At 43.9% G+C, this 17582-nt stretch overlaps 1 long non-coding RNA gene across 3 annotated transcripts in view; it reads left to right on the top strand.

Moving 5' to 3' along the window:
• Positions 1–1789: 1789 nt before the first annotated feature.
• The window catches only part of LOC113260422 (uncharacterized), a 92874-nt gene continuing 77081 nt past the window's right edge, over positions 1790–17582 (top strand). For all 3 annotated transcript variants that reach the window (XR_003317951.4, XR_006410302.3, XR_006410301.3), the window contains exons 1-2: positions 1790–1860; positions 2880–2934. This is a non-coding gene — a long non-coding RNA (uncharacterized LOC113260422). The remainder of the gene's footprint in view (positions 1861–2879; positions 2935–17582) is intronic.

The raw sequence follows: 17582 nt of genomic DNA, 5'->3' as shown, positions 1-17582 counted from the left end.
GGAGGGGTGCTTCTGTTAATCAAGGGTTGGGAAGGTCAGGGAAAGCAATGCAGAGGTAGTGCCTAGGTGGAGATATGCCGGATAAGTAGGAGTGAGCCAAACAAAGAGAGACAGCATGTGAGAAGGCCAGAGACATCGCACTCTCAGGACAGAAATAAGTTCCATGTGGCTAGAGTTTGGAGGGCAGGCAAGTAACAGGAAACTAATTGGAGATAAGCAAAAACTCAATGTAGGGTGACATAGATTTGTATTTTAGGACAGTTGCTCTGGCTTCAGTGTAGAGAGTGGATTGGAGGGGACAAGACTAAAGACAGAGTGACAAGTTAGGAGGCTGTTGCAATCCCCCAAAACAAGCACCATGGCGGTGGCCAAGACTGGGATAATGACAGTGGGAATGGAAAAAGACAGACTGCAGGGTCATTAGAGAGGTAAAAGGATAGGACGGACTTAGTGATTGTTTGGATAGTAGGAGGATGGGAAAAGGGAAGCCTTAAAAATGGCTCTCAGGTTTCTTTTCCACCTGGGGAAGATGGAAAACGTGAGCATTGCCCTATGGTTTTGTGATAGGAGGATGGTATGTTCAGCGTGGAACATGCTAAATGTGAGGCTCCTGAGAATCCCTTTGAGTGGAGGTATCCTGTAAACATTTGGATATCCAGAAGAGAGATCTGGGCTGAAGTGGCTGCTGGAACCTGAAGTCTTCGAGAAGATGCAGTCAACTCACCCCTCACCAAGGAACAGACAGATGCCTAAGAGAGAACCTCAAGGCACACCAACTTCTAAGGATGTGTAAGGGAGGAAGAACCTGCAAGGACACCGGGAGGAAACATCCAGGGGTAGGAAGAAAACTTTTTGAGTGCCTGTTGTCATGGAAGCCAAGGGAAAGGAATTTTTCAAGGACAGTGGTTGGCAGTCTGATACAGATCTGTACCTCACATCTTCTCAAGGATTACCTCATTTAAATATCCCAGCAGATTACTGGGGTGGGGACCTTCATCCTACAATTTTGAAAGAGGAAACTGAAGACCAGAGAGGGAAGGCAATTTCCCAAGGTCCAGCAAGTCACTGGCAGACAAAGCCTGGACCCAGGTTTTGATTGACAGTGTGTGGGCCAGGCGGGAGAGCCCAGCGCGTAAAATTTTAGCGTGAGCTGGGTGACAGGAAAAATAATTAATGGCCACCACTCAGTGTGTACCTAATGTGTGCGGGCACTGCTCTAGGCCTCACCCGCATTATTCCTAATCCTAACAACCACCAAGAGAGGTAGTAATTTTACTCCTAGTGCACACAGAAACCCGGGACCCATAAGTGAAGTGACTTGTTCGACATCACACCCCTTGGCAGGTGGCAGGGCCAGGTTGGGAACCCAGGTCCTCCCCTTCTCCAACGATAATCACGAGATCACGCGGCTGCGCTTTCCCGAAGAGGGAAGCGGCTGCTCCAGCGGAACACCCGGAGGAGCCCCCGGGGACCCCCGTTCGCCCCTCGCCCCCGCGCGCATGCCTGGGCGCTGAGGCGTGAGAGCCGCTGCCCGGGGCTCTCCCTCCCGCGCGCCTTGCACAACCGGCCCAGATAAGTGCTGCGTCTCTGAGCAATTATCGCCTTCCTGCCGCCACCGGGGCTGGCCGGGCAGAAAGCCAAAGGCCAAGGGACTCGCAGCCACCCAAGGAGAGCGGGACCCGCCAGCGGGCCCAGGCACCAGCGCCACGCGGTTGCACAACGCAGGGACGCGAGAAGCAGCGGGCGGGGAGGCGAGGCGGCGCGGCGCGATGACGTCACGCGCAGCCCGGCGCCGGAGTCCCCCGCCCCTGAGCCGAAGACTGACTGGGGAAAGCCAGCGTGCTGCCAGCGCGCTACCAGGTAGTCGGCTGCGAGGCGTTGTTTCTCCTTCCTCCTCCTTCTTTCTTTTCCGTTTCCTCCCTTTACTCCCTTCTTCATCTCCTTTCCCTTTCATCCCTTCCTCCTTTCTTCCTTCCTCCCCTCCTCCTTCCTTCTCCTCCCTCCCTACATCCTTTTCTCCCTTCCTCCATCTCTTCCTCCCTTCCCACCTTCCTCCCCTCTCTTCCTTCTACCTCCCTTTTATTATTTCTTCACTTTAAAAAAGAATTTTTTATGTATAATTATATAATTAAAAAATAAGCTCTGTTTTTAATTGTGGCAAAAACAAGTAATATAAGATTTACCATCTTAAGTGTTAAGCACGTTCACATTGCTGTGCAGCCAATCTCTAGAACTTTTTCATCTTGCAAAATTGAAACTGTATCCATCAAATAATAGCTTCTTCTTTCCTCCCCCACCCCAGCCCCTAGTTACCACCTTCTCTTCCTTTTTCATTTCTTCCTTTTGTGCCTTTCTTTTCCTCTATCTCTCCTTTCTCTTCCCCTCCCTCTTTCCATCTTCCTCTCTTTCTTTCTCTTCTTGAAAACCTGATGGCCCTGCTGCACCCTTGCCAGCCCTCCACAGTCTGTGCCAGGGGTTGGGCCAAGAGGCCTGTCAGCGAGGCTGTTACAGGGCTGGTGAGTCACCATTCCTCCCCCGTGTGTCAGGGCCAGTGGGCGGCCCCTGGAAACCTCACCTGGCTCTTCACTGGTAGGCAAACATGTCCAGCAAGGAACTTTTGCCAGGAAGAGTTAATTAGAGAGAGGTCCTGATTCCAGCAGAGTCTAGGGTCAGGCTGGGAGCCCCTCTCTCCTCTGGGCCTTCCCCAACCCCGGGGCTTCCCTTCTAGACAGTGCAAGACAGCCATGATGATGGTGATGGTGATGATAACTTGGACTGACACAAAACTTTACAGTTTACAAAGCATTTCCATAGACATGATCTCATTCTTGTTCTCACAACAATCTTGGGAGGTAAGCCTTATTATTCCCGTTTTACAGGTGAGGAAACTGAGCCTCCGAAAGGTGAAGGGATTTGCCTATGGCCATGGAGCTGGTAAGCTGCAGAGTTGGCAAGGCGGGGGACCCAGATTTGTATCAGAAAAGCAGAAAAGAAGTGGCTAGGTTAGAGTTTAAAACACCTTTAAGAAAACCTCATTGTTCTCTTCTGTGTTCCCATACTACCTTGTTTAGACCTTTTGAGTATAGACCCCACCTGATGGGTTTTCAACACGTGGGCCTAATAGGGGGCAGCTACTGAATGAGTGGTGGAGGGTTTTGATGGCATGCAAAGCAAGTGTAAAAGAGCTGATTTTCTAGGCAGTTAGGTGACTTTAAAAGTCAAACTGAGTTGCTACTTAGTTGTCCCTGGGTTACCTGGAATTTTGTCTCTCCATTCAACATACTGAGAGAATAGAAGACTTGTAAGTATGGACAGAGTTGGCAGTTCTCCCACCTTTTCTGGGTAGAATCTCTGGCTCACGGAAGTACACTGTTGCAATTCCTTTGTCATATATTGGTGTGGAAATAATTTTTAGTGTCATGGGAAATTGTGGTAGATTATTAACGTTCACCAGTATCCATTTCTCCTCTACTTCTGGGTACATGGAGGCATACACTCCCCTGGCCCCTTGAAGTAAAGCAGTACTCTGTGGGCTGGAGCATTCAATTGCTGGTCCTCCACTCTTTAGTTCTCTCTTCTCCAGCTTCATTGAGGCCACACTTCAGAATGTTGGAGCTTTTGGCCTGGTCTCAGAGAGATTACCATGAACATAATCTCCTATTAACTGTTATAGTTACGTAGAGTGAGTAAGAAATAAACCCAGTGGTATTAAGTCACTCAGATTTAGGCTGTTTGTTGCTGTGGCTTAATCTGGCCTATTCTGACCAATACATTTATCCATAGAGCAATCAATATAATACACTGAGTGCCTAGTCAATTTTTTAAATGTAACTTTCATCTTTGGAACAAGATTTAAATATTTTAAAGACAAAATATTAAAATTGCATAATCTAGTAGGAAATATAAGCATGATTTATAGTTTCTTCCCTAAACATCTCTTATCACATATATTTTAAAAAAATGTTTTTTTTAAGAGTTTCATTGAGATATTATTTAGGGGCTCCTGACTGGCTCACTGGGTAGAACATACAACTCTTGATCTCAGGGTTGTGAGTTCAAGCTCCATGTTGGGCATGGAACCTACTTAAAAAACAAAATATATATATATATAATTTAAATGCAATAAACTCCAGATTTTAAAGTGTAATTTGGTAAGTTTTGGAATATGTATATACCTGTGAAACAATTACTACAATTATGGTAGTGAATATATCTGTTACCTACAAAACTTTGTGTTTCCTTTCCCTGTCCCTTCCCACCAACCCAACCCTATCACCTAGTCACCAGGCAACCACTCATCTGCTTTTGTCACAGTAGCTTATTTGCATTTCCTAAAATTTTATAATAAATGGAATCATACAGTGTCTATTCATTTCTCTCTGGCTTTTCATCACTCAGCATAATTCTTTTGAGATTCTTCCAGCTTGTTGCATGTGCTAATAACTTATTTTTTATATTGCTGATTAGTATTCTGTTGTATGGCTATACCACAATTTATCCATTCCTCTCTTGATGGACTTTGGTTGTTTTCCAGTTTTTTACTATTATAGTACAATTACTATAAACATCTGTGCACGAGTCTTTGTGTGGACATATGCTTTCATTCTGTTGGGATACCTAGGAAAGGAATGGCTGAATCATGTAGTAGTTGGTATATGTTGAACTTTTTAAGAAACCACCAAACTGGGGCACCTAGGTGGTGCAGTTGGTTAAGCACCTAACTATTGGTTTTGGCTCAGGTCGTGATCTCAGGGTTGTGAGATCAAGCCCAGTGTCATGCTCTGCACTCAGCGTGGAGTCTGTTTAAGGTTCTCTCTTCTTCTCCCTCTGCCCCTCCCCACACTGTGCATGCATGCACTCTCTCTCAAATAAATAAATAAATCTTTAAGAAATAGACCAAAAACAAAAAAAAAAAAAACAAAAAAACAACAACAACCCACCAAACTGTTTTCCAAAGTAATAGTAACATACATTCCCACCAGTGATCTATGGTGGAGGGTTCTAGTTCTTCCACGTCTTTGCCAATAATTGATATGGTTAGTCCCTGCAGTCTTTTAAATTTTAATCATTTTGGTAAGTGTGCAGTGTATGTTATTGTGGTTTTAAAAATTGTGATAAAATGCACAAGCATAAAATTTGCCATTTCAACTGTTTTTAAGTGTGCAGTTCAGTGGCATTTAGTACAATCACAATATTGTGAGCCATTGCCATTGCCATCGTAGTTGCAGAATATTTTCATACACCCTGGAAGGAAGCCCCATACTCTTTAAGAAGTCACTCACCATTCCCACCTTCCCCAGCCTCTGGCAGCCACTAATCTGTGTTCTGTCTCTATGGATTTGCCTATTCTGGATATTTTGTAATGGAATCTGGAATATATGGAATGATACAACATGTAGTTCTTTATGACGGGCTTCTTTTACTTAGCATAATGTTTTTGAGGTTCATCATGTTGTAGCATGTATCAGTACTTCATTCCTTATTGTGTCCAAATAACATTCCATTGTATGGATATCCAATTTTGTTTATCCATTCATCAGGTCATGGACATTTGGGTTGTTTTTTTTGGGTATTGTGAATAATGCTACTATGAACATTTGTGTATATTTTTTTTGAAAAAAGATTGTAAGACCATTTTGCATGAGATCTACCCTCTTGGCCAAATTTTTAAGTGTACAATACATCATTTTTGACTGTGGGTATCTCATATAGGTTTTTGTTTGCCCACCTGTTTTCAGTCATTTTGGATATATACCTAGGAGCAGAATTATTGGATCATACTGGTAACTTTATGTTTTTTTTTTTTTGAGGGACCACCAAACTATTTTCCCAATGGCTGCATCATTTTACATTCCCACCAACAAGGCGGGAGGGTTTCAATTTCTCCAGATCCTTGTCAACACGTATTATTTCCCATTGTTTGGATAGTAGCCATCCTAATGGGTGTGAGGTGGAATCTCACTGTGTTGCCTTTGTTTTTGAAAGATAATTTCACTGTGCGTAGAATTCTAGCTTGACAGTTTTTTTCTTTTGTGTATAAAAGATTTTACTCTACTGTCTTCTACCCTTCACTGCATTCAACATAAATCTGTTGTCATCTCTTTTTCCCACTGTGTATAATGTGTCTCAGACTGCTTTCAGGATTTCTCTTTTTCATTTGTTTTGAGCAATTTGTTTATGATGTGTCTTGGTGTAGTTTTTCTATTTCTTCTGTTTGGGATTCATTTAGCTTCTTGGATCTGTGTGCGTTTATAGTTTTCAACATAATTGGAAAATTTTTTATCATAATTTTAAAAACAGATTTATTGAGATAAACTTCACACACTATAAAATTAACCCATGTAAAGTGTACAATTAAATGTATATTGTTATATATATGGATGGTGGACATCCATCATCACAACCAATTTTAGAGCATTTCATTATCCCAAAGAGAAACCCTCCTCTTTTTAGCTGTTGTCTTCCAATGTGCCCCCTCCCTCTACTCTGGGTCTCTATAGATTTGCCTATTTTAGATATTGCATATAAATAGCATCATACAATATGTGGTCCTTGGCCATTATTCCTTTAATTTTTTTTTTCTGTTCCTTCCTCCCTCTTTCTTTTAGGTACTCCCATTTTAAAAAGTGATTTTGAAAGCCGTATTTCAGTATAATTGGTTTCCCTTATAATTTTTTATATTTTTATTTTATGCATTTAAATACATTCTTCTAAGATACCCGCAGGCTTCAGTGGACTGCTAGGGGGGTCTTTGTCACAAACCTGCTGAATAGAGTATCCCTATTTTGGATAGTGTTATAGATGAGTGTTTTTTCAACTGATTTTTCAAAGAAAGCTGTTCCTCAGGATATTAATAGTTGCTGCAGTGGAGATATTCTTTGCTCGCATAAGCTTGGGAACACTGAGGGAAATATTTGACATCTTTTTCTATTAGATTTCCCAGAGCCTTTCATTTACTAAAATGCTTTGTGTATATCTGAGAGGAAATATGCATGGGTGACATATCCCAAGTCAGTATAGCACATAGAATACACTTTTTTCGATCTGTTATTAAAAAGAAATTGGGGGCACCTGGGCGGCTCCGTTAAGCATCTGACTCTTGATTTTGGCTCAGGTCACGATCTCAGGGTAATGGGATCGGGGCCCCGCATGGGGCTCCCTGCTCAGCAGGGAATCTACTTGAGATTTTTTTCCTCTGCTCCTTCCCCTCACTCGCACACACACTCTCTCTAAAATAAATAAATTAATTAAAAAATCTTTTTAAAAAGTTTTAATAGCATCTAGTTCAATGAATTCTACAAATGAAATGCTCCAAAATACAAATCTCCTAAAAAAGGGTCAAAACTCTTTTACATTATAAATGTGTTTTTCAAACTAAGGATAATAATCTAATGGACCCATTTAAAAAGACGAAAACTGGGACGCCTGGGTGGCTCAGTTAAGCGTCTGCCTTCGGCTTAGGTCATGATCCCAGAGTCCTGGGATCGAGCCCTGCATCAGGCTCCCTGCTCAGCAAGAGAGTCTGCTTCTCCCTCTGCTTCTGCCCCTGCTCGTGTGTGCTCTCTCTTTCTATCTCTCTCAAATAAATAAAATCTTTAAAAAAAGATAAAAGGACAAAAATCTTATAGATGACCCCAGTATTGACTTAAATGCGTTTTAATTTAATGTAATTTAAACATATATGCAAGTATGAAAGTAGATATAACCTCCTTAAAAATAGTAAAATCAAAACAGATTTACAAATTAAATATAATGCTACAAAACCCATCAAAATCCAAACTAATGCATTCAGTGTGATGGATTTCTTTTCTTGCTGACACTCATAGGCTATTTGCGACATTACTATGGTGCTGACCTGTTAAGGGGAAGGTCCTTTTGAATCTGTCATGTCTTTACTACTTGTGCATGGGATGACTCAGTTCTTCCATGGTCTTTTTCCATTTGGACTTCTGAAAGCTTGCTTCTTGCAGGCCTGTGCTATCATTTCATCTTCAGTTAACACCTTGAGATTAGGTCTGCCTCTCTTTTCTTGTTAACTGTTATAATCAAAGTACTACTACTTGGTCCCAATTCCGTCATAAAAGCACAAACATGGACACTGTGATGGTTAGTTGTATGTGCCAACTTGGTTAGGCTTAGGGGTGCCAGATATTTGGTCAGATATTTCTCTGATGTTTCTGTGAGGGTGTTTTTGGATAAGATTAACATTTAAATCTTTAGACTTTGTAAGGCAGAGTTCCCTCTCTAATGTGGACGGGCCTCATCCACTCAGTTGAAGGCTTGCATAGAATAAAAAGGCCGACACTTTGCTGAGTAAGAGAGAGTTCCTTCTGCCTGATTGCTTTTGACCTGGGACATTGGCTTTTTTTGTGGATCTCAAGCTTGTTGGCCTTCAGACCAGAACTGTACCATCAAATCTCTTGGTTCTCAGGCCTTCGGACTTGGACTGGAAGTACACTGGCTCACCAGCTTGCTAACTCATCCTGTGGATCTCTGGAGAATCCTGACTAATACAGGCACTAATATCATGTGGGAATAGTTAGGGGTAAAGTATAATTTTTTAGTATTTATGACCTATGCAATATCTGGGATATATTTATACTAAAAAAGTATTTGTTGTTTATCTGAAATTCAAATTTAACTGTGAGTCCTGGGTTTTCTGTGGTAAGCCTACCTCTAGATGATACAGAATATGATTTTATTTTTTATTGAGATTATTATCAAGATAGAAGAATTAAAATTCTTCCTGCAAACTTGAGGATGGATCTACAGACTCTAACTGAGAAACCGCCATGGTGTTTACATTAATGGCACTCATGGGGAGTGATTCGGGAGGCTGTCCCCACACCACACTACCAGCCAGGGGCAAAGTAGCAGGCTCCATGTACCTTGTACTCCAGATTACCATAGCACTGCGTCACCAGAGAGAAAAGCTGGCTCGAAGGATCCAGTATCAGGGTAGATCGCCCCTCTCCAGAAGCCTTCACAGTGAACTCTAATGCTGGCCACCTAGGAGAGCAGTCCCTTAAGACACTCACTGTATGATTTCTGCACCACTCACCAGCACAGAAGAGGATTGTTGCCCACAGCCACGAGCCTTCTGTATCAAGGCCATCTTTATCTAGAAAATCCTGATTCCTCACACTTCTGTTTGCCTCAGTTATCTCCAGAAGCCCAAACTCCACAGGTCAGTGGGACCCTAATCCCCACGTTACTCTGAACAATCTCTAGTCTGACTCCATTTCCCACCCCTTCTGGCACTCCCAGACTCTTCTCCTTTGTGAACTCGTGGCTGTCAATTAGACTGTCCCCAATATCCTCAACCTCTTCTCTAAGTTCACTTCCCCTTTTGTACCGAGTGAAGACTGGATGTCTGCTTGTCACACCATTTCTTCTGCAACCCTTTCAAGTGAAGGAAGTCTCTCCTCTTAAACACTGGCAATCACAGGGCCTGGAGGTGGGGTAGGTGGGGCAAGTGGGTTGGGTTAGGTAGGGTCTCCTTGCTTTCTACTGTCGATTCCAAATCTGTTTCTTCCCCCTCTTCCCTCAAAACTCCACTCCTCTGAAGTACACAGTAATGCACTCTTTACCCTCATTCATTAGTATCTTTAGCACTTACATACTTTTTCCTGACATGATTCCTGGTGACTTCAACATCCACATGGATGAGCCATCCGGCATGTTGGCCTTTCAGCTTCGTGTCTTTGTTTCATCTTCTCCTCTCTTATCTCCTCCTTTGTGATGATGACGGAAAGTTATAAATGCTTGATTAGTTCTAGGGAAATTCAACAAGAGGTGGGTCTGGGGGGGTGAGAAAATCAAGAAATCAAAGATATATCCAAGGTTTTAGCTTTGATAATCTGTGTGAATGGGTATTATTTACTGGAATAGGGAAGGCAGAGGAAAGAAGAGGTTTACAGGTGGGAAGAATCAAAAGTTTGATTTGGTACAAGTTAAGTCTGAGACACCTACTAGACATCCAAGTGGAGATATCAGTATGAGTTTGGATATTTATGAGTCAAGGTCAAAGAGGTAGGCAGAGTGGAAGAGTTTTGGGAGACACTGCTGCATAGAGTGTATCCAGAGTTTTGGACCGGAGGGGATCACTGTTAGAAGATGTAGAGAAGGGTGTCTACGGTCAAGACTTGGAGCACTCTGACATTTGGTCCCAGCTAATCTCACATCAGCTCTCATGAATTACTGCGGTGACCTCTTAATTAGTCTCCCTGTCTCTGTCCTGTTCCTTTACTCTTTATTTCCCACTCCACAGCCAGAGTGATTATTTGCCAACTCTTCTGCTTGAGACCCTTAAATGATTTTTCAGAGCCCCAACAATAGGGTCTAAACTCCTTATCCTGGCCTACAAAGCTCTATGTGACCCAGCTTCCGTTGATCTCTCCAGCATCTTTTTGAACCAGTCTCTTCCTCATCAGTTATGCTGGCCTTCTTTCCATCCCTTGAACACAAATTATTTCCTGCCTTAAGGTTTTTATACTAGTTGTTCCCTCTGCCTGGAACTCTCTCCAGATCATTTCACAGCTTTCCCTGACACACAGTCAATCAAAAGGAGTTACCCAGATAATCTGAATCACATCATCTTGCTTTAATTATCTGTATAGCACTGTCTCTAACTAATATTTTCTTATTTGTTACACATCCTGCTAGAATGAAAGCCCTGTGAGAGCAGGGATCTTGTTTATCTTATTTACAGCTGTTCTTCCGATGCCCTGGCTAGTATCTGGTACATAGTGGACATTCAATAAATAATTACAAATGAACAAACGAATGGGTGAATGAACATGCTCCCATAAAACAATCATGTGCTCCATAACCAGTATTAAGACTTGCAAGTCTTTAACTGAGGTCTACTGAGAGGCTTGTAGTCTAATGAGGCCTTTTCACATGTGCAGCTCTTCCGTACTGGTGTTACCTCCCCATCTTCATGCCTGTCCCTGTAGCAGACATGACCAATCCATCAGCACACTTTTTCCTGATAAGTCTGGTCAAGGTTCCACCATACTTTGCAACTTCAGGCATCATCATTAATCCATCAGAGCCGGCAGAGAGGACGAAATCCATTTACTATTCCAACTGGGCTGTGGTCTAAACTGCTTTACAGTAGAGTTGTATCTGTAGTTTGGCTTTGGGAGGTTGGATACAGTTCGCCAAGATAAGGTGATGGTATGAATTTAGATCTGGTTGTTCTGTTCCCTGATCTCAAGTACTAACATCAGTTTTTGACAGGACCCCTGAGCTGGTGCTTGGGCTATGTCATGAAGAAACTTTCAGTGCTGGCTGGTGTTGGTTAATTGGAGTGGCCTGTAGTTAGTCATGGTATGAGTGTGCAGTCTGTTCTAGGGGAGCCAAGAAGTAATAGTAAACATTTCTTTTGGGGCTTCAAGTGGGTAGGGCCATGTGTAGCCCCTGAATGTCATGATTCTCAACCTGAAGGGGGAGCCTTTGGAGATGGGATTTTTAGAACCATGCAAGGAATTAGACATTGACAAGGAAACCTAATACCCTTGTGTACACAGTCTGGGGAGATGCACTTCCCTCCTGGAGCGGGTTTAGGGATGAAGTTGGTGAGTATGGATTTGGGGATGTTGAGATGGAGGTATCTGTGGGGTATATGCTAGTCTTAAATCCTAGGAGAGATTTGGAGGTCATCAGCATCTACCCAGCCGTGGAAGTTGTGGTGGAGGATGAGATCCATTGGTAGGTGTGGCCATGATGGAATCATGATCCTTGATGACAACTTGGACTTCTGATCTTCATGAAACTCTGACTAATTAATGTTTCTAATGGGAACCAACAATCATTGATGTGGCCCAAAATGGTGAATTAACAAATGAATGAATGAACAAATCACTACCATATAGCAACACGTTCAAAGTCTTCAATCTCAGCCAGGCTCTTAGGACCGCTTGCCAATCCTTTTACTTATCCTTCCATTTCTCTGAACAGCTATTCATACCCCATTTTTTTAGTTTCCCATACTCCTCTCTCTATGTCCTACTTCATGAAACAATTGAGACATCAAGTATGACCTTCCTGGTCTTCCCCCCACTTTCCTACCCTCAAATCCAACATCATTCCCTTTATCTCATTCTCAGAATGTTCTTCATTCTTTTCAAGGCCAGTCTTATCCACCTACACTCTGGACCTCATTCATCCCCTCCAGCTTGTTTTAGGACCTTGTTCCAACAATTATCTTCTTTTTGCCTTTCAGCTGGTTTGCTAATCTTATCCAAATTTCTTTTTCTTTTTTTTAAGATTTTATTTATTTATTTGACAGAGAGACAGCCAGCGAGAGAGGGAACACGAGCAGGGGGAGTGGGAGAGGAAGAAGCAGGCTGTCAACGGAGGAGCCCAACGTGGGGCTCCACCCCAGGACCCTGGGATCATGACCTGAGCCGAAGGCAGACGCTTAACAACTGAGCCACCCAGGTGCCCCTAATCTTATCCAAATTTTTTAAAGAGTAGTCAGTACTCACTATTCCTACTTCCTCACTGCCTATTCACTCCTAAACTCACTGCACTTTGCCTCCTGCCCCCACCTAGGTTTCCCTAAGAACACCAGGAACCCCTAATAGCCAAACCCATTAGAAGCTTTTCAGTCCTTATCTGATTTAACTTTTTTTCCCTTCTGCATTTGACAGCCGATGAGTCTTTCATTTGGTACTACTACTTTGGTACACACAACATTGAATTTTCCTGATTCCACTCTTACTTTCTCCACTGTGGGCTCCTTCTCACCTGATCTTTTTAAAAATATCAATGTTCTTCAGGATCCATCCTTGTCTTACAGCCCTTGTCATTCTATAGACTTTCTTTGTGCAGTCTCATCCACTCCTGTGGTTTTAGCTGTTGCTTATATGCTGAGGAGGCAGGGCGGTACCATGGCAAGAACACCCAGTGGCTTCAAGTTGAATTAGGAGAGCAATTCTGGGGGCGCCTGCATGGCTTAGTCAGTTAAGCATCTGCCTTTGGCTCAGGTCATGATCTCAGGGTCCTAGGATGAGCCCTGCATCGGGCTGCCTGCTCAGCAGGGAGCCTGCTTCTTCCTCTGCCTGCCACTCCCCCTGCTTTGTGCTCTCTTTCTTCCTGTCAAATAAATAAATAAATAAATAAATAAATAAATAAATAAAATCTTAAAAAAACAAAAAAGAAGAGCAATTCTGAGCTCCATGATTAAGAGTTGCGGGATCTGGATTCAGAGTAACTCTAGTTAATATTCCATTCCCATTGCTTTCTGCATTAATACGAGTGCAGCTTTCTGTCATTTAGTGTTTGCATGTCTATTAAAGATGTCCATCTAGTGATGACCTGTAATCCCTTACAATCTTGGGATACTTTTCTCTCTATTCCCTAGTTGATATTTAGGGTTTTTATAAATTAAGAGTACTTATCTGCTGTATTCATGATGGACATGGGGGAGGGGACCAAGTCACCAAGCTGATTGTTGCACACTCCTGAGAGCTCACAAAGTGAAGGTAGAGGATTGCTTGGACTAATGTCTTTAAATTAGGGGTGAAGGATGCACCACGTTGGATCTTCTCAGTCTCACCACCTCTTGCTCACGCTGCTGCTATGGTAACCACCTTTGTGTGGATGCCAACTTCCTGTGGGCTCACTCTGATAGTGTCTTACCCAGGCCCATGTTGCATGACTCTCTCCTCCACCGTGGAACTTCCCTGGTGACTCCCCTGTAGAGCCCATGTGATGCCCATACACGTACAGCCCAGAAATATGGGGGGAAATTAGCACTCAGTGGGAGAAATTTCAACCTCTGGGAAAGGGAGCTGGTGGATAATTTCTTCCCCTTCTCCCCCAAAGGCAGTCCTGAGACTAGGGTAGATAAACTCATTCTGACTTGCCTGAGACTTTCCTGGATTTAGTACTGAAAGTCTCGTCCTGGGAAATCCTATGCAATTCAGTTCTATGAAAACCAGAACAGTTGGTCACTCTACCTGAAATGCAGATTCCCAGGTGGCATTTCCATAAGGTTGAAAATGAGGCTCATTTAGCAGTGGTCATCTTGTATTGGCCTTCTCTCCTTTCTGCTTCACTCCCCTTATCCCTCACTGCTGCTCCTTAATGAAAGAGTAGCTCATAAGAACCCTGACTCATGCTCTGAACACAGGCAAACTGACAGGAGTAGCCCGACTTACTCTGATGACAGCCGTAAGTGTCATGGTCATGGCTATGGGAAGAGGATTGTGAATTATTGCAAGGAGGAAGAGGTTTCTCTGAAATTCACATAAGTTTCATTGGCACCTATGCAAGGCCTCATCTTCCAGCCACACAGGCTCTGTCCCTATTGGCCTTTTTCTCCCACCGCACTCCAACTGCACTGTATCGCCCCGCCACACTGCACCATATGTAGTTCCCTGCTTCAGACTCTGGGCTCTGCTCGTGCCTGTTATGCCCTCCTCACCTTCTGGTGAGCGACTCAGCTCAGACACCCCCTCCCAAAGCTTGCTGGCTAAGGCTGGGGAGAGCTACCTCCTCTCTACCTTGTTCATATCTTTACTACCTCCTTTGCATATTGTTTTCTGTTTTCTCTGTTCACTCACTAGAACATGAATTCCTTGAAAGCAGGGATTTTATCTCATTCAGTTCCATATCCCAGCACTTGTTATACTCCCTGCTCAATATGGATTTGCTGAATGAGCAAATAAATTTTCCCAGCCACTGTGTGAGGTCACTTGTGGTGGTCAGTTGTAACAAAATAAAATCAAGGCTTGGAGAAGAGAGGAGTGATGAGGGAGGTTAGAGACCAGGTCAGGGTCTTTCTCTACTATACCAGTTTTCTCCCCAGACAAAATATTCCTGGCTTTTCCAAGCGCTGTAAGCAGACGGCAGCCAGGGACTCAGAAGCACACACAAAGTGAGACTCCCAGGGTCCTTCTAGCACAGTCCTTACCAAATTACCTCCCGCTTGGAAGGCAAGCTCCCAGTTCCACTGTCACCCTGCCAGCTCCTGTGTGACGCTGCTGCAGCTCTCTACCTGCCCTGGTTTGCAGCTCTCCCTTTGTTTTGATCTTGGAAATGCCCTTACTTTCCTGTGACAGTTCCTATATCTTAAAAATGACTAAAACAAATATTACTCAGCTTATCTGGGTGTTTTGTTGTGAGAGCTTCCAGGGTCTTTAGTCTGCTGCTTTGCCAGGAGCCCTTCACTTCATCACCTTCCCCACTCCCGCTCCATCTTGATGTGTTTCTCCACAAATGAAGGGCAATTGTGTAGAGAAGCCTAAAAGGTTGCCTGTCTTGACCCTAAAGTTCTGCTGAAGCCACTGTAGAAAGGATTGACCCTAGGGCTGGAAGATTTATAGTTGGGGCTTTCCAAATCTGGGAGGGTGCTATGCAACATCCCATGTGGGTGTGGGCAGGTCTGGGGAGGAGAGCTTCATACCCAACTGGTGTCTTCTTCCCACAGCCAGCCCCAGTCCCTTGACTCTCTCTGCTGCCTACACAACAAAGTCCAGTCTTCTTGGCCTGACCTTATGGCCTTTTGTCACCTGGCCCTGTTGTTATCTCCAGTCTCACCTCCCCTTTCAATGAACCGTATGATCCTCCTGATATTACTTGGACACAGCCCATCTTTCCCACCTCCAGACATTGCCTCGTGCTTTCTCCTCACCCTATGGTACCCTTTCCCCAATGTTTTGCCCCTCAAATCTCCACTGTCCTCCAAGGGTCAGGTCCAAGATCACCTCTCAAGAAGGTTGGGGATTCTTCCTATCTCCTAGTTCCCCACAGCCCATCTCTGGCCCTTCTTGTGGCCTTGTTGGCCATATCTTACTGTGGCTGGGGTCCATGTCTATACAGTCCTGGGGGAAGCCACCTTCGGCTTCCTCCATTCCTGCCAGTGCTCTGCACAACACCTTGCTCATGGAAGGTGCTCAGTGCATTTGTGTGGTATGTTGAGAACAGGTTGTTGTGGCCTGGCTGCCACAGAGAGGTGTGAGGAGCCTACCAAAGCAGCATGCTCCCAGTCACTGGGAGATGACCATCTTATGATGACCCTGAACTTGATGGAAGGTGACCACCGAGGCTACTCTCCATTTTGTCATTCAGTGCTGGAGTTGAAGGTTCAAAGGCAAAGGTCACACTCTCTGAAATTCACATTATCTTCCAGGTCCTGAGAGAAGACAAGAATGCCACATCTCAAAATATCCCACAGCTATCATCATTCCATGGCCCAGACCATGTAGCTCCCCCTAGCACCTCTTTCAACACCTCTGAGCAAATGGTTGGAAGGTCAGCTGATGGAGGAGGAACGTTAAGAGTGATTTTGAGTATGTGGAGTTTTTGCCTTATGTGCTTTAGCCGCCAGCTCCCATGCCAAGTTTGTCTCCACCTTAGCACCAGCACCTGGTGTATGGCTTGGTGAGAAATGCTGTTGTATAAATGAATGACTACTCTAACATTAGAATAAAGAGGATTCTTAATGATTTTTAGACCAATCCACATTTTATAAATGAGAAATAAGCTATAGTAATACGCATTTATCAAAAGCTGTCTCTATACTAGAACGCATGCCGAGCACTTGACATACATAACCTAATTTTCTACTTTTTTTTTTTTTTTAAAGATTTTATTTATTTATTTGACAGAGAGACAGCCAGCCAGATAGGGAGCACAAGCAAGGGGAGTAGGAGAGGAAGAAGCAGGCTTCCAGCGGGGGCTCGATCCCAGAACGCCGGAATCACGCCCTGAGCCGAAGGCAGGTGCTTAACGACTGCGCTACCCAGGTGCCCCTAATTTTCTACTTTCAACAAGAATGTGAGCTGGAAGTTATTGTCCCTACTTCATTTATTTATTTATTTAGGATTTATTTATATATTTATTTGAGAGAGAAAGCATGAGAGTGCACGACAGTGGGGAGGCACAGAGACAGAGAGAGAGAAGCAGACTCCCTGCTGAGAAGGGAGCCGGACAGATGGATGTGGGGCTTGATCCCAGGACCTGGAAATCATGACCTGGGCTGAAGGCAGATGCTCAACTGACTGAGCCACCCAGGTGCCCCCCTACTTCTTTTTTTAAATTAAAAAAGTATGTACTAAGAGCTAGCATGTTTCCTTCATCAGGTAGTTGTCTTGGATAATCCACTCAAGGGTGATCACTTAGTCTGACCTGATGAAGCCTGTATTCTTTGAGTACTGACAGAAACTGACAGCACATACTGAGGCCATATTTCTGGATCAGACGGTACCAGTTTGAACAGACAAATTTTGTGGATGACTCCAATAGAGCTGCTGGTGACCCATCTTGTTTTCAGGGGTGCAAGAAGATAAAAGGTTGCCCAGCTGATGACTTGCAGAACCAGCTGTGTCCAGAGCCCACTGGCTGACCCTATGCTATACTGCTTATCATTGCATCAGAAGGAAATAGAGGCCCATGGAAAGGCAGAAACTTGACCTGGTCCCCCAGCCTCTCAAGCAGGACTGCCTCTTTATCCAGAAGCGCCTTCATTCCTGGGCCTTACAGGACACCTGGCTGCAAGGACACCATGAAGAGAAAAAAAGAATTTCACGTGCATTGTAAGAACCACCTTCATCCTCTTGCCCTGTACG

The sequence above is a fragment of the Ursus arctos genome, unplaced genomic scaffold (genome assembly GCF_023065955.2).
Source record: "Ursus arctos isolate Adak ecotype North America unplaced genomic scaffold, UrsArc2.0 scaffold_18, whole genome shotgun sequence".
In the NCBI taxonomy this organism is placed as follows: domain Eukaryota; kingdom Metazoa; phylum Chordata; class Mammalia; order Carnivora; family Ursidae; genus Ursus; species Ursus arctos.
This window is presented reverse-complemented; position numbering and strand designations above follow the sequence as displayed.